Source organism: Lissotriton helveticus, chromosome 7 (genome assembly GCF_964261635.1).
Source record: "Lissotriton helveticus chromosome 7, aLisHel1.1, whole genome shotgun sequence".
NCBI lineage: Eukaryota > Metazoa > Chordata > Amphibia > Caudata > Salamandridae > Lissotriton > Lissotriton helveticus.
This window is the reverse complement of record NC_136068.1, coordinates 1,450,922,992-1,450,948,402: the sequence shown is the minus strand read 5'-3', so window position 1 is coordinate 1,450,948,402 and position 25,411 is coordinate 1,450,922,992.

The window sequence follows — 25,411 nt, the reverse complement described above, 5'->3', positions numbered from 1 at the left end:
TGTACAACACAACACACCCTACTGTACCACAACACCCCTCCCTGTTCACCATACCACATATGCCACATAGCAACACAAAATCTAATACCACACTAATGTACACCACACCAATCTACACCACACCAAAACGCAACATCCTACACATTGCACCACTGGATACAAGTATAGTTATACCAGATTACAACATCCCCCACTTTATACCAAGCCACATCACATGCTATCATATTGCACCACACCCATCCATCAACCCCTCCCATAGTTCCCTATGGTTCCACATCAGACTACACCACACCATGCAGTATACACGCCATTCAATATCACAACTATCATATAAGAGCAATTACATCGCAGATCACAACACAGCAGAACTATACAACACCAATGTTCACTTAGTACATATCACCACACCGCACCACCGAACACACCAACATACCACACAAGACAATCTCATATTGCATCACTCCACTTGAGTCTACCTCACTACAGCACATTATATCATACACCAATATATTCCATCATGTCACATCATCAATTTTCAACACCACATCTCTCAGTACCACACCACTCTCAACACACACAATATCACACCATGCCACGCTTTCTCAGACTTTGGCACACCATATGATTACATCTCACCTTAAAGGTCTGTGTACCACATCACCAAATGTCACATAACACCATGCCTTACCTTACCACACTAAATTGCAATGTAATTACTACACAACTCATTGTAGTACAATAGCCAAAACCACACTTGACTCCCCACACCACCCTACACCACCCACTGCAACACCACATCAGTCTAAACCATACCAACCTGCTTCTTTACACAAGTTACAGCAAGACACAAGTCTGACACTGAAAATGAGGTTTTTCAACATCTAGTATAAACCATCTATCTATTATGGCGACACTCTTCCTGTCACGCTACCGCACCTCACAGCATCCTCCTTGACTTAATACCTCCACACAGGACCATACATTCTATGGTATACAACACTCCCTACTGTACCCCAACACACCTCCCCGTTCACCATACCACATATGCCACATAGCACCACAAAATCAAACACCACACTAATGTACACCACACCAATCTACATCACACTAAAACGCAACATCCTACACATTGCACCACTGGATACAACTATACTTATACCAGATTACAACATCCCATACTTTATACCAAGCCACATCACAGGCTATCATATTGCACTCCACCAATCTATCAACCTCTCCCATAGTTCCCTATGGTTGCACATCAGACTACACAACACCATGCAGTAAACGTGCCCTTCAATATCGCAACTATCCATATAAGAGCCATTAGATTGCACATCATAGCACAGCAGAACTATTAAACAACAAAGTTCACTTAGTACATATCACCACCCCACACCAGCGAACACACCAACATACCACACAAGACAATCTCATATTGCACCACCCCACTTCAGTCTACCTCACCACAGCTCATACACTAACATATGCCATTATGTCACATCACCAATTTTCAACACCACATCTCTCAGTACCACCCCACTTTCAACACACTCTATACCACACCATGCCACTCTTTCTCAGACTTTGGCACACCATATGATCACATCTCACCTTAAAGGTCTGTGTACCACATCACCAAATGTCACATAACACCATACCTTACCTTACCACACTAAATTGCAATGTAATTACTACACAACTCATTATAGTACAGTAGCCAAAACCACACTTGACTCCCCACACCACCCTACACCACCCACTGCAAAACTACATCAGTCTAAACCATACCAACCTGCTTCTTTACACACGTTACAGCAAGACACAAGTCTTACACAGAAAATGAGGGTTTTCAACATCTAGTATAAACCATCAATGTATTATGGCAAAACTCTTCCAGCAAAACTTCAGACTGCGGGGCCAAACAGAGCTGTAGTATAATATACAAATATAATGCAAACCACACAGCCCTCACCCAGAGGCATCTGCTTGTTTACATTCACAAATGGACAAACAATAGACTTGAGGCTCAGGGATAGAGACACACCACCACAGTGCAAATTGAGGAAAGCCACCTCAAACACACTGACAATAAATCAGGAATACACAAGTCTGATTTCCCCAATAAATGAACCTTCTGTTGGAGAGCAAACTGCCATAACACTTAAGGGGGTTAACAGACCATGTAAATGCAAAGAGTTCTTTCCTATTTGCGTGGTTGCTACTAACACAGTCGCAGGTTTACTTCCTCGCTTTCTGGACATCCAAGTCCATTTTCTTCTTCGGCTCAATACACCACAGAAAGTCCTATTTTGACACACTAAGTATGTAGATTTTAAAGATCGTTATGGTGATGGAGGGATGTCTACCTTGGTCTAAGACACTTTTAATTGCATGAGGATTTGGAAAACAAAAATCTTCTGTCATCTAGAATATGGAAGGTCTAGACTCATCCGCAGAAGTGCTCTAAGGCATGAACCAACGTAGGATCTGCTTCCCAGGGAGCTCGAAAGGGGTAATCTGGTGAATGATGTCTCATGAGCTCTGAAAAGCCATCAGTGATGCTAGAACACATTTCTGATTCAGGATGCTGGCCAGGGGCTTCAGTACGCTTAAACTGTAGGTGTTCTAAGAGCATCATGCTGTTATTGAACAAGCAAGTGTATCAAATGAGCATGACAAAAAGTTTTGAGTGGGGAGCTGAAGGGATGGAAGGGGGCGAATGATAGTCTGAGACCTTTTTTAGTGAAAATGCGGTTCAGTTTGCATTATGGTGCGATATTATGAAACATGTGAGTACATTGTGTCAATTTATTTAAAAAAAAATATTAAAGAAATTAGTTACTTAGAAGAGACCATTAATAAATCAGAGTGGTTTTAGCCATGTATGCATGCAAGGGTAAAATAATTTGTGGATTGGTTTGTTTTCACACCCTACTTTAACACATGTCTGTTTCCACATTTCCCAATTAAAAGACTCAAATGATTCTTGTTTGCGATGTTGACAAACTTTAAACAGGAGGTGCTGGTTACATTAGTGTCTTTCGTGTGCCTCGTTCTTGTAATCTGATATCACCGACTCACAAGAGTGGCATACCTTTGTTCTCTGGGCTCTCCTTAATTTCCGTTGATCTTTCACTGCTTTTGAGCACACAGCTAATGCTGTTTGAAAATGTCACAGATTGAAAGGCTTCACATATGTATTTTTTATGAAACTAGATTACTAATGGTTGATTTTAGAATGCTGATAAACCTTGTACCATAAATCATATGGTTTAGTATAGAATGCTGATAAAACTAGCACAATAAATAAAATAAAAAATCCAGAAAGGAAAAACGTTCTTTGATCACTCTGGCCATTACGCCACATCCTCTCCCCACTTTCATGGTTGGTAGTTGGTTCTGTTTTAGGTGGTGCTAACAGGAAAACTGGGCTGGTGCAAGCTGCCCCCTGACTAGAGCCCCAGCACTTATTTTTCACAAATTAACCACTGCGAAGAATGGTCCACAGAGGAACATTTTTGCAACTGAGATCAAAAGAGCAAAACCTGTGTATCCATGAGACATGGAATCAAAGCAGTAAAATTACAATAAAACAGTATTGTCAATACAGCAGTCGACTGGACAGAAGACAATCACAAGGAGGCTATCAGCGGTACCAAATAAGGGGATACAATGGCAGTGTGCTGAGGAATGTAATGCCACGTCTGTAATTGTTAAATGCAATGGTGTTGTCTGAGCCCTCTGATGTGCACTTTGTATCCTGGCTGCTGTAAATACAAATGTACTAGACTAACAGCATCATGGCACACTGACCCTGAAAACATCAGTAATCTTCTCAAATGAATGCGAACATGAATAGAATTTTTGATAGGAAGTATTGTCATTGTCGATTGCCCAATAACATTACTGCACTGCCCCTAAACAGTATGAGACTGAGAATAGCCAGCACTACAAGTACTGGAATGCTAGCTGTGTTAAGTAAAGATTGTGTATCAGTCTGCTGAGGAGTGTGCTCACAGAAGATGCAGCAGGGGAAGGCAAGCAATCAATAAAATGTAGTATCTGGGGTAGAACAAGTGCGCAGATCAGCAGCCAGTGCACCTACCACAACTGGTCCCTTGTAATACAGCAGACGCCGGAGACCACCAACACTTAAGGTATGTGTATAAAAGGTATTGTTTTATTTTGTCATTTTTACCCTCGTAAAGCTGTTAGGTCTCTATGACATAGTACTACAATAATACTGATATGCATGGTTATTTTACAGTTATTCCTTGTCTAATGTTTTAACAACTACCAGGCCTGCCTTATAGAATAAAAACAAAATACATAGCTACTTACATTAAGTATAGAGTGTGTTTCATCAGCGTGGCTGTTTTCCCTCTGCGCCATGTTAACTCTGTAGTCTTCTGCCAAAGCCTGTTTAGCCGAAAAGATACAATTAGTGTTAGAAACCGGACCGCCGGCCGGGTAAGGCTCACGCCAAATTCAGTCAGGGATCGCCATTTCTAAGTCAGGGCAAGGGAGTTACACACCAAGATAACCCCTGCTCACCCTCTAGGTAACGTGACGCGAGCAGCAAGGCTAATCTCAGAGGCGATGTGTAAAGCGTTTGCGCGCGCACCCCAGCAACAACTCCCAAGGCCCACCACAAAGGAAACTCCACACAAGGTTATATCAAAAATAGCCTTTGTATTATAATAAAAACACATTAGATAAGACACACACTTTACAATGTGCCAATTTACAAGGGATTATGTACAGGACAGTGCCACTTGGACCACTGTCAGGGGTATGCAGTTTTAGAAATAATACTTTGTAGGTATAACACTTAGCACATAAACATATAATGACTGTAGCACCAAAATAGTAGATGTAGCACACAACCAGTAATTACTGGTAAAGGGTAAATACCTCCTACGCAACCCTAACCACTGTAGGAAAATCACGCAGGGAACTAGGACCTTAGTATCAGGACCTATAGGACATAAACAATCACCTAAGCAAGTCACATTTAGCAACTGTAATGGGACATCAACAATCCTCTAAGCAGGTCACTTTTATCAAAGGGGAAGAACATAAAATATCACCTAAGCAAGTCACATTTAGCAAAGGTAATGGGACATCAACAATCCTCTAAGCAGGTCACTTTTAGCAAAAGGGATAAAACATAAAACACATTGCACATGAGGCATTAAAACACATTCAGAGGTGCAGGTAGAACATTTGCGCAGGAATCATATAGGCAAGTAAACCATAAATTGCGCAGGGTGCATATAGCACAACACTAGAAATGTCCCCCAGGCCAACTGGCCTCGCAAGGGCTGGAATGCCCTTAGTCCACAATGTCAGGGCGGCTGCGCAGGCAGCCAAGAACACAAGCCTAAACGTAGCAACTGTCCACTAAGTGCTGGACAGTTGTAAATCAATGATGCCAACGTTGGAGCCTGGTGGGCTCAAGAACAATGGTGAGGGCAACACAGCGTGGGAGCCACGGGGCTCTGACCAACTGACTGTCCCTCGATAGCCTCTCTGGGCTCTAACAAATATAATGTCACTCAAGAGCCTGTCTGGGGCTCATAAATCAACTGTGGGCGATGAGCCTCTCTCAGGGCTCACAGAACAATGGGGGGGGCTCGGAGCCTCGTGGGCTCGAAAACGGAATGGCCCCTCAGAACCTCGGGGCTCTGCAATAACTATGGGCAGGAGCCTCTCAGGCTTTGGAATCTCCAATTGCCCCCAGGAGCCTCGGGGCTCCACACACCAAAAATGCGGGCGTCGTGAGAGTCCTTCGTGGACTCGGAAACAAATGATGCCCCCGGAGCCTCAGGGCTCCACACACTGGAGGGGGAGGGGCGGGCACCGGCAATGTGCCCCGACGCCCTCCTCCCTTTACTCGCTCTCTCTCGGCCTCACTCACCGGCTCTCTGCTTCCCGGGCGGCTCTGGCTACGGGCTCCCTTCGACGGGCCTCTTCACCGGCTGCTGGCAGAGGTCCGGGGCTCTCCTCTCACTCGGTAGCCTCGGCAGGACGCGCAGGCTGCTTCCTGATTCTCCGGCCTGGCCCCGTCACGCTGCAATCCGCCTGACTTCCTCTGGGGCCGCCAATGGCAGCGCGGCCCTGGGGGTATGGAGGCGGGACTTCCGGGTCGCACTAGGCAGCGGCCCGGCAACGGTTCCAATGTCCCTGGGCTGCGACGGTGAGCTTCGAGGGGCAACGCCGGGTGGGCACCGGCTTCCTTAAATAAATAATCAAATCGAGGTGGGCACTAGATCGTGGCATAAAGCGCTGCTAAGCGCTCGGGGAAAGAATTATCAGCGCTCCACAGCGCTAACAGGCAAATAAGCGCTCCCAAGCGCTAGGGGCATGCAATAAAGCGCTCTGAATCTCTAAGTAAAAGTAAAGCTCCCCAGCGCTAAAGAGAGCACAAAGTCCAGCAAAGTTCTTCAGGGAGGCAGGGGGGGCAAGGCTGGGCCCAGAGCCAGCACACTGGGTTTTCAGGCAGGGAGACAGTCCAAGTGGCGGTCCTCCTGGCCCCAGCAACAGCAGCAGCCCCCTCAGATAAGATCCTGGCAGAGAACAAATTGCAAGGGGACACAGCCCCTTCTTATACCACTAAATCCTTTGTCTTCAGGGTGCAGGGTGGGGGGGGAACCAGTCGCAGCTGGTTTTGGAGTACCCTTGATGGCCCAACCACCCCTTTCATTCACTGGGGAGGCTAGGGTCGTTAGACGCACCACAGGGGGGCGGAGCCAGCATTGTGTGGGAAAAGCCCAGTCCCATCAGGAACCAGGTGCAGCCCTCCCACACATCACTCATGCTGATCTCTCCACTCACCCTCAATGTCTAGAAGTAGCACTTCCCCACTAGACACATACAAGCCGCACATACCATTGCGCAGTATTGACTCTCACGAGTTCACACATACCAAACTCGAGCCTGCACTCCCCACGCATCAGGAACTAACATGGACACACATATTCCCCATGCATTCCTATGGGAGGGCAGGCCAGCCATACTACACGCACGCACTTTACCCTGGGACACAGGGAAAAAGTGCGCAGAGACCCAAAAATCACTAACATAGACCATATACCAAAAGCAAAAAGATTAGGGGTGAACCTGCCATAAGGGCCAAGTCCAACAATTAGGTGCTCCAACAAATTTCAGAGTGCAAGTGTAGTTACGTCCCTATTTAAATTTTTTCTCTGCACACTCCCAAGGTGTAAAAAGCGCGCCTTAAAAAATGTCATACTTTCACCGACCTTTTCCAGACCCTCAGTGACACTTTTTGCAAGACTCCCATGCTTATCAGTCCATGCCACCTCTCTCCCCACGTAGAAGCCTCGTCGTGTCCTAGACAGGCAGGAAACTCATGGAAATAGAGTGTACGTGTTGCATTTCAATTTTTTTCTCTGCACACTCCAAAGGTGTAAAATGCACGCTTTAAAAATGCCATGCTTTCACCGGCCTCTCGCACACTGTCCCATCTAAGAACATCATGACTGTGCATATTCCAAGGCCCTCGGCGCCACTTTTTACAAGCTTCCCATGTTTATCTGTCCCTGACACCTCTTTCTCCACGTAGAAGCCTTTGTGTCTTAGCACCCTTTTAAGGCGGTTTTTGAAACTAGGTGGTAAAATTGTTACATCAGCAAACTTACATTTTAGTTTGGCCACTCTTATGAAACTCTGGTTCGTCCCGCTCTTTCTGGGCTGCAACCGCATTTTTTTTCACCCTGTTACAGCTCAATGCCTGGTTGATTTGCCGCCTTTTGTGGAACTTGCGCCATCTAGCACTTTCTGGGTTGTGGCAGCACATTTTACCGTTACAAAAATTTGCCTGTCCATGTTGCTGAACCCTAACGCATGCCTTAAAAGATTGCAATATTTCTCAGCCATGTCCCCACACGTAGAGCCAAAGCATCAGTTGCATAGCACAGGACTTTATTTTTTTTTCTTTTCATAATTAGTGTCATTTACATCAGAGACTTTCAAATAGGCTGTATATAATGTTGCACCAGGAAACTGACAGTCTAGGTTTGTGACAACACATTACCCAGTAAAGAACCCAGCAAGGGTCTGTTACACAGCCCCCAGCTGCCTTACATACTGGCCCCTGTTCATCATCCCTAACACATTACTCCCACGTAGAAAGAAGCCACAATTGCACACCACTTGTCTTCATTTATTTTTTATTTCATTTATTTTCCTTTTCATAACTGGCATGATTTTACATCAGAAACCTTAAACCTCAGTTGCATAACACACACCTTTTTTTCTTTTTTCTTTTCATAATTAGTGTCATTTACATCAGGGAATTTCAACTTTGGCTGTGCATGATGTTGCACCAGCAACCTTGCAGTTTAGGTCTGTGACAACACATTGCCCTGTTAAAGAACCATGCACTGGCCTGTTACACATCCCCCAGCTGCCTTACATACTGGCCATGTTCACCATCCCTAACACTTTACTCCCCCATAGAAAGAAGCCACAATTGTATAACACTTGCCTTCATTTATTTTTTATTTATTTTATTTTCCTTTTCATAACTAGCATCATTATACATCAGAGCCTTTAAAATGTTTATTTATTTTTTCTTTTAGTAATTGTCACTTACATCGGTGCATTTCAACTTTGGCTGTGCATGATGCTGCACCAGCAACCTTACAGTTTAGGTCTGTACAGCACATCACCCTGTTAAAGAACCATGCACTGGCTTGTTACACAGCCCACACAATTGCATTACATACTGCCCCCCCTGTTTATCATCCCTAAAACATTATGCATCCGTAGAAAGAAGTCACAATTGCACAACACGTGTCTTTATTTGTTTTTTATTTCCTTTATTTTGGTTTCCATAACAGATATCATTTTACATCAGAGACCTTAAAATATGTATTTCTTTTTCCATTTCATAAAAGGCGTCATTTTACACCAGAGACTTTAATGTTAGGCTGTACAAAATATTGCACTGGCAAACTAGCAGTCTGGGGCTGATGCAGGACAGTCCACCATGTTACAGAACAATGCCTGGACATGTTGCCAGACCCCTGCTGCTGCTTTACAAGAAGGCCATGTTTATCATACCTAACACATTACCCCCATGTAAAAAGAAACCACAATTGCATAACACTTGTCTTTATTATTTTTTATTTTATTTATTTTTCATAACTCTCATTTTTCATCAGAGACTTTTTAAAATTAGGCGGCAAAATTACTGCCGCAGCAAACAATGGTCTAGCTTCCCGCCTCTTTTAGGGCCAATGGCTTTCCCGTCCTCTGCTGACTATGGCACGCCCCCACGCCTCAGGCCACCACTCAGGAACGCCATTGGCATCAGGCACGCCTCCTAGGAGGCTGGCCTATCACTCAAAAAAGACCCTGCAACACTCTAGGGATCCCATTCCACAGATGGACCTCGGCCCTGCTCAAGCAACATCAGCCTGCAACCGCTACTAGCCATTGGACATGCCCAGACATGTCCCTGCATGCCCAGACATGTCCCTGCTGGCACAACAAACATGGCGCACACAGGTAAGTCTCTGCTCATCCATCCCACAACCCTAAACACCCCTGTAGGCCCTACTAGCTGCCTTGCCGATAGCCCTAGATACCCCACACCACCACTCTACACCATTGACACACATCCATTAATTCCTGTGTAAAGGGCACTCACACACTATGCCCGCCCCACTTCCGCGGCTGCCCTTCAGGAACCGACCCTCAGTGGCTGGACTTCCGGCCCCTGGACATCCGGCTTTCGACTTCCGACCCCGGACTTTCGGCGAGGGACTTCCGGCCCCGGACTTCCGGGGAGGGACTTCCGGGGCGGGACTTCCGGGGCGGGACTTCCGGCTCCTACGTCACTTCCGGGGGGCGTTCCCACCTGTCAAAAAATGAATGGTGACGAAAGGTATCATTGTATTCTACTACTATGAATGACTTGCGCGGTGCGGTGAGCCTACAAGGTAAAGTCTCTGCAACGCGTACCTTACTGCAAACTATAGGCACTGGCCGCACAGCAAAGCGAGAGTTCAAACGCTTAAGGCCTAATTCGGACTCTGGTGCTAATCCAGATTTAAGGTTCCGGTTTAAAGGGAAGTTCAGAGCCAATTCATTTTGCCTCAAGCCCCCTCAGAGCTATTACAGTTATAGAGTAGAGAACAAGTATTTCCACCATTTGATACCTGCAGCGCACGTTAAAGTTATTTACACAATTTTATCGAACTCCTACAGTTGCTAAGTACCTGCATTCTCAGACCCTCCGCTACATACCACGCTTACGCAAAATGATATAAAGTGCACCACTCGGGCAACAACACCCTTTAAACCAGACCATGCGTGAACCGGATGCAGAGTGTTGCTCAACCTAGCCAGGGGAATTACGTGCTAAATAAATAATGCAGTCTGACTACTCAGAAAGTGCTTCAAGCCTCTCACTCGCTATGGAAAGCACTATAGAAACCAACATTTTTCTAGAAGACAGTCCAGCTATGCTGTGTATTGTTGGTTAACCTCTTGCCTTACTACATGCTGAAATCATAATATTATTTCGGGCTTTTACTTAGTCAGCCTCACAGAGCTTGGAACCTAAAGGTTTTTCCATAATAAGTACTGGTAGCAGATCAAATGTCCTTTCTTTGATTTCATTTGAGAATATCAGTTATCCAGACTGAGAACCGAAGACTTTACTACTACCTGCAATGCCAGCATAAATCTGCCGTCCTGCAATCTCATCCATTCATTTTTAAACATGTTGCACCGCCTACAAAAACAAACAATACGCACGGCTGGCATGGCACAAATTTCAGAAGGAGTTACTGCATGGCTATCTCTGGTGGTTACATACATCGGCAGAAGCCAAGCCAAACTAGGGGGCTGTAGGCCATATTTAGAGTAAATACAACATTGTCAGAAGAGCAATCCTACTCATTCAGCGAATAGTGAATACAATGCACACGTGGCACACCTAGTTAGAGGCTAGAGCCTGCTTTGTAAGGCAGCAGGGGCAGAATATCCTGGTTATGAGAAGCATCAAGCTGCAGTCTCTGAATAGGACTTCTGTCCCAGAAACTATTGAACAACCTTGTTAGCGCGGCCTTAGTCCCACTGGATAAAGGGGGCCCTGTTATGCAGAAAAGTTGTTAGAAACTTGAAAACTATGACAAAAAAACGGTGGTGTGCGCGCCCCACAGAGGAGAGGAGGCAAGGGAGCGCGGCAGCAAGGCGAACGTGTGCTAGCCACCGGTGGGAATGGGAGGAGCAAGATGGCGGCCGCTGAGGTGGCTGTGTAGGAGGCTTGTTGAAGTGCTCTCACGCATTATAGCCCCTTTGTGTTTCTCTCTTTACTAACGGCTCATCGGAGGGTTATATGGTGTGCATGTAATGCTGTGGCGATACTTGCTGAAATCCGGTGTCGGCTCTCGCTCTCCATTGTCGGTTAAGAACGCGCTTGTCTGACAGCGCTACACCACCATTGCCCAGTGGTGTTTTCAACGCGCCGGTAGCAGCTCTGTCAGCGTCGGTTCCGGTTTCGCTGATTTCGATCTTGGCGGCGCCGGGAGTAACGTACTCTGCTGCATGGAGGCTTCCTCTGTTTACTGCCCCCCCTTCATGCTGCGGATCGGGATGGCTCCGAAGGGGAGGGGAAAGGGTGCGAAGACCAGGGGGGCGGCCACAACAGGAGTTGTTTCTTTGGCGGCCCCCGCTTCGGCAGTAGCCACAAGCGCTACTGCCGCAGGTGGATGTAGAGATATCTGTGGTGGCGGCAGCAGTACAAAACAGTGGAGGTATGCAGCCAACCGTGCCAGTGAAGGAACGGGTAGTCCCTGCTATCTTTAAGAAAAAAGGAGCCTTAAGAAGCAAACCAGAGGAGCTACTGGGCAGTCAGCTTACAGGACAGTTAGGGAACTTCAGTGGCAACATTGTAGCAACGGCAATTATTGAAGATGATAGTACTTTGAATGTAGCAGGGAATGTAGCAGTGGGCATGAATAGTATTGGGAGCAGTGCTAATGTAGTGAACTCGGTGGGTCCCACAGAGGAAATTCTGAATGATTTAGAGTCAGCCGGATCTGGTGGGAAGTTTTACTCTATGTTCGATGTATCTATTGTCTCAGAGAACGACATGGAGAGCACGGCTAACGATTGGGCTGATGAAAATGACTCTCAGTATGAGGAGGAAGATCCTAGCTCTGAGCGTTCTATGAGTCAAGAGACAGTGCGAAAAATGGAAGACCCTGGGAATCCCCTCTCCAAGGGGACTCCGACTCCTGTTGGCCAGCCGGTATGGGACCACTCACTGGTATCTCATCCTGAGGGCGAAGGTGGTGGCGTTAGTTCTGGCTCAAAGTCCGATGGAGATGGAGATGGTGAAATTACACTTACACAATTTACAGGGTAATAATGGCTCATAGGGAGGAGACGAAGTCTGAAAGCATACGGACACAGGGAGCTGTTCGGAAGCTACAGAAAACTGTGCGCCGAGTTGCTAAATCATGCACGGAAATTTCAACAAGGGTTATAAAGGGAGAAGAGAGGATCTCGGCGTTGGAAGATCAATTAGTCCAACAGAAGACAACAGTTACAGTGCTACAAAAAACTAGGGAAGATACGGATTGGAAATTAACTGATCTTGAAAATGGATCCAGACGGAACAACTTGCATGTTTTGGGGGTTGCGGAAGGTAGGGAGAGGAAGGATGTGAGGCGGTATATTATAGAATTGTTTACTGAGGCCTTCCCTGATCTAAAACACTGGAACTGGGAGACTGAGATTATTAGAGCTCACAGATTTCTGTTTGCTCAGAGAGGGGCCGCAGGGAGCTCCAAGGATAAGCCTAGGGCAATACTGATCTGCCTGAATAACTACCTGTTAGCTTTATATGATCTTGCGAGGCTGGACAGGAGGAGATCTGCCAAGGGATGTGATTTTTTTGTACGCCTGGACTTTTGTCAGGCTACAGTCCAACAGAGGTGGAGATTACGTCAACTGATGTCAGCCTTTCAGGCTAAAGGGAGGCCGGCTTTCCTTCTGAACCCTGCAAAGTTAAAAATTGTATACAAAGAAAAGTCTTATTTTTTGTATCAAAGATTAAGGCAGAAGAGGTCTTGAAAACAATGTGAAACTAGTATGTGTAGACAGTATGTACTTCTGCATCTCTTGTTTTTCTCCTTTCTTTTTTTTTCTTCTTCCCTGGGGAGTTGTTAGTACTGGTAAAGTGTGTTTATTATGCCACAGTGAGGAAAATATGTTTATGGGAGATCCCGGGTGGGGCTGCGGAGGGGTGTACTTCACAACTCTCTTCCCATCATCGAGGACATGGTCCTTATGCCTCATTTGGGGGAGGAGGATTCTGGGGGGAGGGGAACCTGGGTGGGCAGAGTGGAGAGGGAGGGTAGGTGGGCACTGTGGACTGTTGTTGGGTGAGGATGAATAGAGGGGTGGTGACTATGACTATATTCTGTTTTGGAGAGGAATTTTATTTTTTATTTATTTATTTGAACTTGTATTGCGCACAGCTACCCTCAATGGGTTTCCCGGCGCCAGGGATAGACAGAAGAAAGAGACAAGCAGAAGGTCCAAACAAAAACTGGCTGTGCAGGGATTTAATTAAACAAAAGAGTCTTCAGTTTTTTATGGAAAAAAAGAAGATCAGTCTCAGCTTTCAAAACCGTCGGGAGGGCATTCCACATCCTTGGACCAAGATAAGAAAATGAGCGGCCGCCCATTTTAGCCAGTTTAATTCTTGGAACAGAGAAGTCGCCACTAGTGGAAGATCTTAAAATCCGACCAGGTTTATAGTCTTGAACCAGGTTCTGCAGATATTTAGGGGCAGAACCATGCCTGATTTTAAAAAGGAGGCATAAGGTTTTTAATTTTACACGGTTCGGGACTTTAAGCCAATGAAGGTCACACAAAGCCTGAACTGCAGAAGATCTCCGAGGTACATTACACAGTAGACGGGCTGCCGAATTTTGCACCACTTGAAGTTTATTTATAGTGGCCTTATCGGCTCCAAGATAAAGCACATTCCCATAATCAATACGAGAAATTACCAGAGCCTGGACAACAGTTCTCCGCGTAGAACAAGGCAGCATCCACAAGATCTTTTGCAACCATCTTAGAGTGGAAAAACAGATAGCAGCAACCTTTGTTACCTGCTGTCTCATAGAGAGCCTATCGTCTATGAGAAAGCCTAGGTTGCGGGCAACGGGGGCTGGCTGCGGCAGAGGACCCATATCACTGGGCCAATGTCGGGGGCCCCACAGATCTTTGTTCTTGCCCAGGATAACCACCTCGGTCTTGTCACCGTTGAGCTTGAGCAGATGGTTGTGCATCCAAGTAGCAACGCGTGACAGGCCACATTTCAAGGCCGAGATCTCATGACCCTCACTGCTGGAAAGAGAGAACACGATCTGCGTGTCGTCGGCATACGAATAGATTGTTAACCCGGCGTCCTCCACGATGGTAGCAAGGGGTTTGATATAGATATTAAACAGCAAAGGGCTGAGTATCGACCCCTGGGGACGCGTATGCCGATGAGTAGACAGCAGATTCAGCTTCTGTCGAGAACACCTGGAAGGTGCGCTCACCTAAAAAGGAGGTAATCCAGGCCAGCGCAGATGCAGCAACACCAAGGGAGCGGAGGGAGTCAAGAAGGATGGAATGAGACACGGTATCGAACGCTGCACTCAAATCCAAAAGGATGAGTGCAAAGGTCTCCCCGCGATCGATACCGTGCCGAAGCCTCTCCGTCACCCCGAGGAGAGCGGACTCAGTGGAATAGTGTGCTCGAAACCAGGATTGGGATGGATGAAGATATCCCACGTTCTCGACAAATGAGTTAAGCTGAGTGTTCACATGTCGTTCCAAAATTTTGGAACATGCAGGCAGCAGGGATATGGGCCTGAAATTGGCTAAATTTGAGGTGTCCGCACCGATCTTTTTCACCAAGGGAACAACCATGGCATGCTTCCACTCTTGCGCCACCAGAGATTCTGTAAGAGATGAATTTAGGAGTCTCATCAGGACTCTCCGTGGTTCAAGGTCCAACAGTTTCAAGATTTTCATAGGAACAGGGTCCCGTGGGGAGCCTGACCTGATACTGTTCTGGCACGAAAGAAAAGTGGTGTCATCAAACAGAAGCCAATCGTGAATGTACATTGAAGGGGAAGGGAGAGGACTGCTAGATATAGCCGCTGATTGGGAGTCAGCAAGTGGCGTGGAAGTATTTAAAGTTTCATAGATACGTTCCACCTTAGAGATGAAAAACTCTGCAATGGCATCACACTGTGATTTATCCAATGCCGGAGCAGAAGGTACTGTGGCTGCTCCTGTTAACTTTTTTACCACAGCAGAAAGAGTCCGTGGGCAATTCTGTGCCATGTTATTGCTTGATTTGGGTGGAACAAACAGATAAAATTTCCTGAATGAATAAGGATGGGACGTTTCTTATTTTGTACATGGAACATCTGTGGATTAAACGATAAAAGAAAGAGGCGGGTGCTTGCCCATATGTTGAGGACTCAACGGTATGATTTGCTATGCTTACAGGAAACACATATAGCCTGGAATAATCGTAAAGTGTTACGGGAGTTGGGAATGGAACTGCTCGGGTGTACCAAGCAAGGGTCAAACATCAGAGGAGTTGCAATCTTTATGAGATATGGCCTGGGAGTGAAGAGGCGGGTGAAAGAGGATAGTTACGGGCATTGCGTCATCGTGGAATTGGTTATTAATGCTCTCCCAGTGTCAATATGCGCGGTGTACGGGTCGAATTAGGATGATCCGGAAGTCTTACATCATCTAAGTATCGAATTAGCAGAATGGCCGACTCCCTTAGTTTTATGTGGGGACTTTAATATTCACCTGGAGGGGATTATGATATTTTTTTTTTTGCAGAGTTTTATATAGCGCAAACTAGAACCGAACCGAATCAGTTATCAGAGCGCTTTACATAGCACCAGTTACGTTACATAAGGACACACTTTCATTTTAGGCACGGGGAGATTAAGTGATTTGCCCAGAATCACAGGGGTTTTTTGGCGTCGTTACCAAGACTCGAACCCAGATCCCCAGGTCCGAGGTCGAGTGCCTTAGCCGTTAGGCCAACCCCTCTCCCCATCTGAATATTTGAAGTAATTGCCCCTATATGGGGAAAAAGCCTAGAGTCTTTAAAGCTGTGAAAGGGCTAGTCAGAGAGTTCGGTCTGGTTGATATTTGGGTCAATCAAAGGGCCAGTACTCCAGGATATACATTTTATTCTGCTCCCCATAGGAAGCATGTTCGGTTAGATTATTTTTTCATTTCAAGGGAGCTGGCTGCAAATTCTAAAATAGATATAATGCCAAGAATCATTTCGGATCATAATCCTTTGGTAATGTACGGTGGTTTGACGGCTCAGCGTCAATGTAAGCCATGGACTTTTGAGCGTAATTTATTGTTTGATCAGGAATACTGCGAGCATATGTGTATCTGGATTTTGGATTTTTTTAGGGATAAATCAGGGTACAGCCCCTTCTTCGATCGTCTGGGATACGTTTAAAGCAGGCGTCAGGGGCGCTACAATGAGTTATCCGATTGGGAAGCAATGCCAAATAAATAAAGAAATCAGAGATCGAATGATGCAACTTAGACTCATGGAGAATCAACTCTCGGTTGAACTCTCTCATCAGCGGAGTGTAGAGGATACCTTAAAGTCAATATCGATTATGAAAATGAGAATTCATCAGCATTATGTAGAAAAAACAGTTAATAAGCTATCTGTTTATAGAACTCAGGTTTATGAATTGGGTGAGAATGCTGGGAAGATACTAGCAAAAAGACTCCGGCAAAGGGAAAGCATGAATGGAATATTTAAGATATGCGATCATAATAATAAGGTAGTCGAGTCACCAATGAATATTCTGAAAGTTTTCAGTAGATACTAAGCTGAGCTATATACAGAGGAGATACCAACAAATACAGACAGGTGTGTCGAGGAATTTTGTGGGAATCTAGGAACTAACAAAATTTCAGAGGAGAATAATGTGGTGTTGGGGGCTGATGTTACATGGGAGGAGGTGGAAATGGTGATATTATCCTTAGCTAGGGGCAAAGCGGTTGGGCCCGATGGAATTCCCCTTGAATTTTATAGAACGTTTCGCCATGTTCTGAAGCCAGAACTTGTGTCTCTGTTTCAAAATGCACAATTAGGGGTAGCTCCAGATTCATGGAGGAAAACCACAATAGTTGTTTTTTAAAAAAAGGGGAAGCCCGAACAGTCTCCCTCCTCATACAGACCTATATCGCTAATCAATTCTGATAGCAAAATATATTCCAAAATATTGGCTGTGCGCCTTGGGACGGTTATCTCCCGCTTAGTAGCTAGTGTACAGCATGACTTTATTCCAGGACGTGATACTGCTGATCATGTCAAAAGGGTTATTACTCTTCTGGATTGGGCACAAGCAACAGATTCTGACCTAGGGGTGATCCTGTTGGACGCCGAAAAGGCGTTCGACAGGGTCTCCCAGGGTTACCTGTGGGAGGTCCTGAGGTGGAAAAGATTTTGTCCATCATTTATCCAAGGTGTAAAGACACTTTATATGAACCCAGTGGCGTCAATACGGATTTCAGGGTTGTTGTCCACTGAATTCAACATTAGTCGCGGTACACGTCAAGGGTGTCCGTGCTCTCCTCTTTTATTTGCTTTATACATTGATTTATTTTTGTCTAAAATTAACAGTCATGAAGATATCAAACCAATTAGATTGAATGGAGTGGATTACAGAGCATTTGCATATGCTGATGATATCCTTGTAGTATCTGCGGATTTGCCAGCCGCTCTCTCAACAATTAAAATGCTGGCTACCCAGTTTGGTTCTTTTTCTGGTTATAAGCTTAATGTTGGAAAAACGCAGGTGCTGTATTCTAGGCCAGATCCCCCGGTCGGTATATCTGTCGTAACAGAGGTTACATATCTAGGAATCAAAATCAGTTCTAAGGTGGACGAGATTCCAGCCTTGAATATTTTACCTGTAATAGAAAATGTTAATACAACTTTAGAAAGGCTGGACCACTTGCACCTCTCTTTGCATGGCAGATGTAATGTTATAAAAATGCTTGTTCTCCCCAAATTTTTGTACATGTTCAGGACTATTCCATTGGAGTTTTCGAGTATAGCATTTTTAAAATTATATAGACTCTGTGCAAGATTTTTGTGGGGATACCGTAGAACAAGAAGGGCACATAAAAAAATGATCCTTCCAAGGAATCGGGGAGGATGGGGTGTTCCGCGTTTTATAATGTATTTCTGTGCAGCTATGTTACAGATTATGGGGCAATTGATTTTGGGCCGCAAAACTCCTATTACTGCATTTCATAGACCATCAATATATGAACTTATTACGGGCGAACAAGCCAATGGCTTGTTAGTGACTATTTTAGAGCCGTCGTATTATAAGAAAACAAGGTTTAAGAATCTTCGAGCAGCGCATCGAGTCTGGGAACAAATTAGACGGTTATGTAAAATTCCGAAAGTGAATTTTTATATTCCGTTCAATGCTACAGGGATTCTCCCCTCAATCTTTAGAGATCAGGTTATTTTTAAATGGGAGAGAAAAGGTATCTCTTGCTTAGGTGATCTGATGGATCAAGGGGAATTGATGGCTTTTTCTGAGCTTGAAGAGAAGTATGTATTGGATATGGGGGATTTCTTCAAATATCTGCAGATTCATTGCTTTTTGACTAAACATGGCCTTGATAGAGGATTGCCGCTTGAAAAAATTCAACTAATTGAGGAAATGAGGAAGAAGACCCGGATAGGGCAATACTATCAGCAAATGGTTGTTTTTCTTTCAGATGAACTGGATAGTTGTCAGCTTAAATCGGAGCAAAAATTAGGGGTGGCTGGCCTCAATATAAATCAATCTTTGGAACTTGCTAATAGGGTGCTGGTTACAGGCAGACATCGCAGTCAGCACTTTATGGCCCTATGGGATTTATACTACTCACCCAGGAAGGTGTGTCGGTGGGGGAAAATAGGGGGTGACAAGTGTAACCGCTGTGGGTTGCTAGCGGCTGATTCTATTCATATGTTTTTTCTATGCCCAAAATTGACTAGGTTCTTTCAGGATTTGGAAGTGTTCTTTAATATTTTGTTTCAAAAGCGGATAACTTTAACAGGTGAACTAGTAATTTTGGGAGTGGGTTCGGAGCATTGTCCTGTTGCAATGTGTATTGCTGAAGCAGCACTTTTGTTTATAATGATGACAGTGGTAAGAGCATGTATCACTAGTGAGTGGATTAGCTCTGAACCTCCAACGTTCTTGAATTGGAGAGCGAGATTGTTGGCTATGTTTAGCTTTGAGACAGCGATCTATAGAAGCAAAGGAAGGAGAAAGAGAATTTTCGGGGCAGACATTTGGGCGCACATACGAGAATGGATGTTGGGTGGGGTAGGGGTCAATCAGTGGGTAGCGAGCTTGGGGAGTTAAATATTGCCTTTTTTTTTCTTTCGCTAGATGTACCATGTTAGTCTATTCTTTTTTTTTCGTTAGAATAATTAATTTGTATCATTTTGTGCTGATTATCCTCTCTGGCTTTATTTAATTAATCATTTTTCTATTTTGTAAATATTGTGTCATGGTCACTCCGATGTGATGGATATGTACAGTTCTCAATGTGCTTGGGAAAAAAACCAATAAAAAACAATAAAAAAAAGGGAATGGGAGGAGCAAAGGCGGGACATGCGCCCGCCTTTGCCCAATTGCATGCCGCATTTTCGTATAAAAAAATGCTAAAGCCAATGGCAAGCGGCAAAAGCCTGTACACATGCACAAGCGTGTGAGCAGCTTTCAGAACCCCAGACAAAAGGGCTCTCGCTACGAGAGGAGCAAGCCCTAAAAAGGAAGGTCTTAAGCCTTTTCCTAAAGAGCTTAGGATCCTGGATGCTGCGCAGGTCTAGAGGGAGTTGATTCCAGGCCACAGCTGCCTTGTAAGCAAGGGAGCTGCCGCCTACCCTCTTCAGGCGAAACCTTTGGGCCGAAAGCAATGTGGCTGAGCTAAACTGCCTGGTAGGGACATGGAACCTGAAGCGCTTTTTCAAGTGTGCAGGGCCAAGGCCATAGAGAGCTGTGTGTGCTAGGACCAAGGATTTAAACTTCACCCTCTCTATCAATGGAAGGCAGTGCAGATTACCCAGGGATTGTCTAACGCTGGTCTTTATAGAAATATTGAGACTACCTGAAGTTTGTTAAGTAGATAGCCAGGCAGACCAACGTATAAGGCATTGGCGTAATCAAGGCGCGAAGATATCAGCGCACGGGTGACAGTTTCCCTTGCTGAGATGGGAAGAAGAGGGAGGAACTTTTTTAAGGATTTTAATGTGCCAAAGCACAGATCCGTACGCTTCTTAATCTGGGGAATGAAGCTCAGCTTCGCATCAAACCAGATCCCCAAATTCTTCGTGGGTTGGCCATCAGAGATAGGCATGGGAGATTATTCAGGACAGAACAAGTTCCAGAACAATGGAGGGAAGTTTCCAAAAAGAAGAATCTCGTTATTTTCCTCGTTTCCTTTTAACTAGGCAAAGGAGAGCCAACGGAAGACAGCTGACAGGCAGGAATTGGCTTGGGAGGTGGAGGAGTCATTTTTATTCCATGTGAAAAGGAGCTGGGTGTTGTCTGCATATGCAATGACTTTGGCACCAAGATCATCAGCTATCTGGATAAGCGAAGACACGTAAATATTAAAGAGCAGAGGGCTCAATATAGACTTGTGCGGCACACCTGTGGTCAGGTTCTGGGGGGAGGCTGAAAAAAAAGTGATCCAGATTTCCTGTGTTCTGCCCGCAAGATAGGATTTCAGCCACTGCCAGGCAGACCCTGATACTCCAATTTCCTGGAGACGGTCCATGAGCAGGGAGTGTGTCATGGTGTTGAACGCAGCCAACAGTTCCGACAGAATCAGGGCTGCCTTGCCTCCTGAGTCTAACGTATCCCGGATGGCTTCAGAGATTTCGACCGAGCCGACTCAGTGCTGTAAGAGGCTCTGAAGCCAGATTGGGCTGGGTGAAGAAGACCATGTTGCCCTACATATTCGGACAGCTGTTTGTTAACCAGTTTTTCGCACACTTTTGCCACAGCAGGGAGAAGGGAAATAGGGCTATAGCTGGAGGAGATGTTGGGGTCAGGGGTAGGTTTTTTCAATAGAGTGACACTTTTAGCTTGTTTCCAGGATGGAGGCACAACGGCTGAGGTAAGAGATAGTTTGATCAGCATATTCAACTATGGGTTGAACTTACCTCGGAGGCCTTGGCTAGCAATTTAGCTTGACAAGGGTCAGCCAGCGAACCAGATTTAAGAGATTTGAGGGCCGCCTAGATATGGCATCGAAGGACACCAAAGTATCTGAAGTAGAAGGTGGCAACCAGTCAGGAGGAAATTTAACTGCTAGTAGACTATTACCAATGTCAAAATTAGATTGGAGTGCTCGGATCTTGTTGGTCAAGAAACGAGAGAGTTCTTCACACCAGGCGAACAAAGGGGAGTGAGTAATGGACTCTGCTTTAGGGGAGAGAAAGCTTTGAACAATGTTGAAGCTTTCCTTGGTAATGTTCCCCGAAAGGGCAATTCGCTCTGCATAATAAAGACTTTTAGCTTGAGCAGTGGCAGAATAATAGGACTTTTGTGCCTTTCTTAGAGCTGTCCTAGCTGTCGGACAATACTTCTGTCTCCATTTTTGTTCCAGCTTTTTGCACTGCTACTTCTGAGTTTTAAGAGAAGCCGAAAACCACTGCTTGGAATGAGAATCCCTCGTGCCCCTATGACCATTCACGGGAGAAAGGCGCTCTACCGCCCAGGAAATCCACTTTGTGAAACTATCTAGGGTTTCATTCAGGAAATTGCATAGGGCCGGTTGTGACTCCGTAAGAGCAAGACTAAAGGGAGTTGGGTCAATTCTGTGGGTGGGTCTCCCCTGGTGTCCCAAACGGGGTCGTGCCAACATGGGTTTATTATGAATTTGCCAAAAGAAGTGAATCAAGAAATAATCTGACCAGGCGACCATTGAGGGGATTCTCAACTGAGATCAGAAAGTTGGAACAGATCAGATCCAGCAAGTGACTGCCCCAGTGGGTAAGGTAGCTAACCCATTGTTGAAGCTGGGCAAGACTCAGAGTCTAGGAACTCATGAGTGTACCCTGCTCACCGATGTCCAAGTTGATGTTAAAATCCCCAAAGAGTAAAAAGTGGGAAAGCGAAGAGCTTGTGGGATTATTAACCCATCTAGGGCTATAAGTGCCACTACGATCCTCAGTACAACTCGGCCAATGACACTGGCTTCACAGACATTGAAAGCGGCAACGAGAAGGACCAAAAAATGTAGTTAAGAACCTTGGTGTCATGATGGACTCCTCCCTTTCCTTTCAGGCTCACACTAAACAATTAGCCGCCTCGTGCTTTGGCACCCTGCGTGGTCTGAGACCCTTTTTAAAATATTTTGCCCCCTCTGTTCGCCAACTCATTGTACAAGCCACCGTCCTCTCACGCCTTGATTATTCGAGCTCCCTTCTCCTAGGGGCAAATAAGGCGGAGATACTGAGAATGCAGCGCATTCAAAATGCTGCCGCCAGAGCACTGGTGGGCTTGCCGTGTTTCTGCTCAGTTGCTAGCACCATCCGTAAGCTACACTGGCTTCCGGTGGATAAACGTATCCTTTTTAAAACACTTTGTCTCTCTTTTAAAATCCTGAAGTGCACGAGTCCCGTCCTTTGGGGCGACTTGATCTCCCACTATGTCCCTTCCCGCCCTCTCCATTCGTCAGAGTCCCATTTGGCAGTGGTGCCTAGAATTAGACTCTCCAGGACGGGCGGGCGTGCTTTCCGGTACCTTGCCCCCAAACTGTGGAATTCCCTTCCCGTCCATATCCGCGCCATGGACTCTTTGCCATCTTTCAGGAAGGCTATCAAAACCTTCTTGTTCCCGCTACCTTAGGTTTCTTCCTGCTGTCTTTCTTGTTAGGCCGGTCTACATAGTTGTTGTGTCCTCCTGTGGTCAGCGCCGGGACGCCCCTTTCCTGCGGCAGCTGCGCGCTTCACAAAATGGATAACATAACATAACATAAGGAAAGGGCTCACAGGACTGAGGGGCCTGTAAATCAGGATACCTCCCAGTGAGAAATGGTGGGAGATAGTGATGCAGAATTCAAGGGCTTCTCCCCCCCAAACTCCCTTAAGTCACCTGTTGAAATTTCCAATTTTGTGAAAAACACTACCGCCACTCCCCCCTTCCAGATTAACGATCAGCTCTCGAAATTTTAAAGCCATCAGGGATGGGCAGTTCAATCACTGGGTTAACAATTTCAGTTAACCATGTCTCAGTGATGAAAAGCATGTCTATAGGATCATCTGAGAGCAAATTGAAAATGTCCTGTGAGTTTTTGACAACGGAATGCACATTGATCACAGCCGCTCTAATCTTGCACTCCCTCTGACTATTGCAAGGTACAATCCTGAGAGGAGGGGGGTACACAGACCCTGGGTATAGGCAAAATTTACAGTGGCTGCAAACAGTGTCCATATAAGCGAAGACCTCCCACCTACAGGACTCATTACATATCGAACGATAACAGCTCATCCCAGCAATATGGGAGATGCACAGACTTATTGTAGGAGGTGGCAGGGCAGCGTGGCTGCCGCTGGTCGCTTCTGGGACGCTGACGGGTGCAGAAGGGTTTGCCTGTGGTGCAACAGCGGCGCGTCCGCACAGCGTGCGTCTTTAAATGTAATCTCCTGCGGATGACTAGAGTAAGCACACCCCAAGATAATGGCTCTAGTCGTCCCAACAAGGAAGGGAACAACAGATCGGAAGAGGCACAAATCCTTCCCGGTATGCCAGGGAGGATTTGTGTCCTCACTTATAATGTAATGCACCCTGCCTTAGGTCTCTAATGCCTACTGTATGGGTGACTTACATATAGTATATGCAGTGTATCTTGGCATGACATACAGAGAGTAGCCATGTCATATTTTCAAAATGGTTTGCACCATTTCATGCATCCTGCGATGGCAGTCTGCATGCAGCGCTTAGGAACCCTCTTAAGTACCCATGTTCTAGGTACCAGGGTTACCATTTACAATTTACAATGCCAATTTACAATGCCAATAGCTTAATCGCTCGCAAATGCATGACCTATTGCATTTACACCCACACAGAGCCACACACACAAAGCCACCCACACACACACATACAGAGCCACCCACACAGAGCCACACACACACAGAGCCCCCCACACACACACAGAGCCTCACACACACACACAGAGCCCCCCCCCCACACACAGAGCCCCACACACACACAGAGCCCACACACACACAGAGCCCCTCAAACACACAGAGCCCCCCACACACACAGAGCCCCCCACACACACACAGAGCCCCACACACACACAGAGCCCCACACACACACAGAGCCCCCCACTCACACAGAGCCCCACACAAACAGAGCCCCCCCCACACACACAGAGCCCCCTCCCCCACACACAGAGCCCCCCACACACACACACAGAGCCCCACACACACACAGAGCCCCCCCCACACACCGAGCCCCACACACACACAGAGCCCCCCACACACACAGAGCCACACACACATACACAGAGCCCCCCCACACACACAGAGCCCCCCCCCCCACACACACAGAGCCCCACACACATACACACACAGAGCCCCACACACACACAACCCCCCCACACACACACACAGCCCCACACACACACACACACACACACAGAGCCCCCCACACACACACACACAGAGCCCCTCCCACACACACACACAGAGCCCCCCCCACACACAGAGCCCTCACACACACAGAGAGCCCCCCACACACACACACAGCCCCACATACACACACATAGAGCCCCCCCCCACACACACAGAGCCCCACCCACACACACACAGAGCCCCCCCACACACACAGAGCCACACACACACATACAGAGCCCCCCACATACACAGAGCCCCACACACACACACAGAGCCACACACACACAGAGCCACACACACACACAGAGCCACACATACACCTAGAGCCACACACACACACCCAGAGCCACACACACACACCCAGAGCCCCCCCACACACACAGAGCCCCCCACACACACAGAGCCCCCACACACACAGAGCCCCCACACACAGAGAGCCCCCACACACACAGAGCCCCCCCACACACAGAGCCTCCACACACACAGAGCCACACACACACACAGAGCCACACACACACCTAGAGCCACACACACACACCCAGAGCCACATACACAGTCACACCCAGAGCCACATACACACCCAGAGCCACATACACACCCAGCGCCACATACACACACAGGAGAGCAAGCACAGTGAGGGGGCAGGAAAGCAAGCAC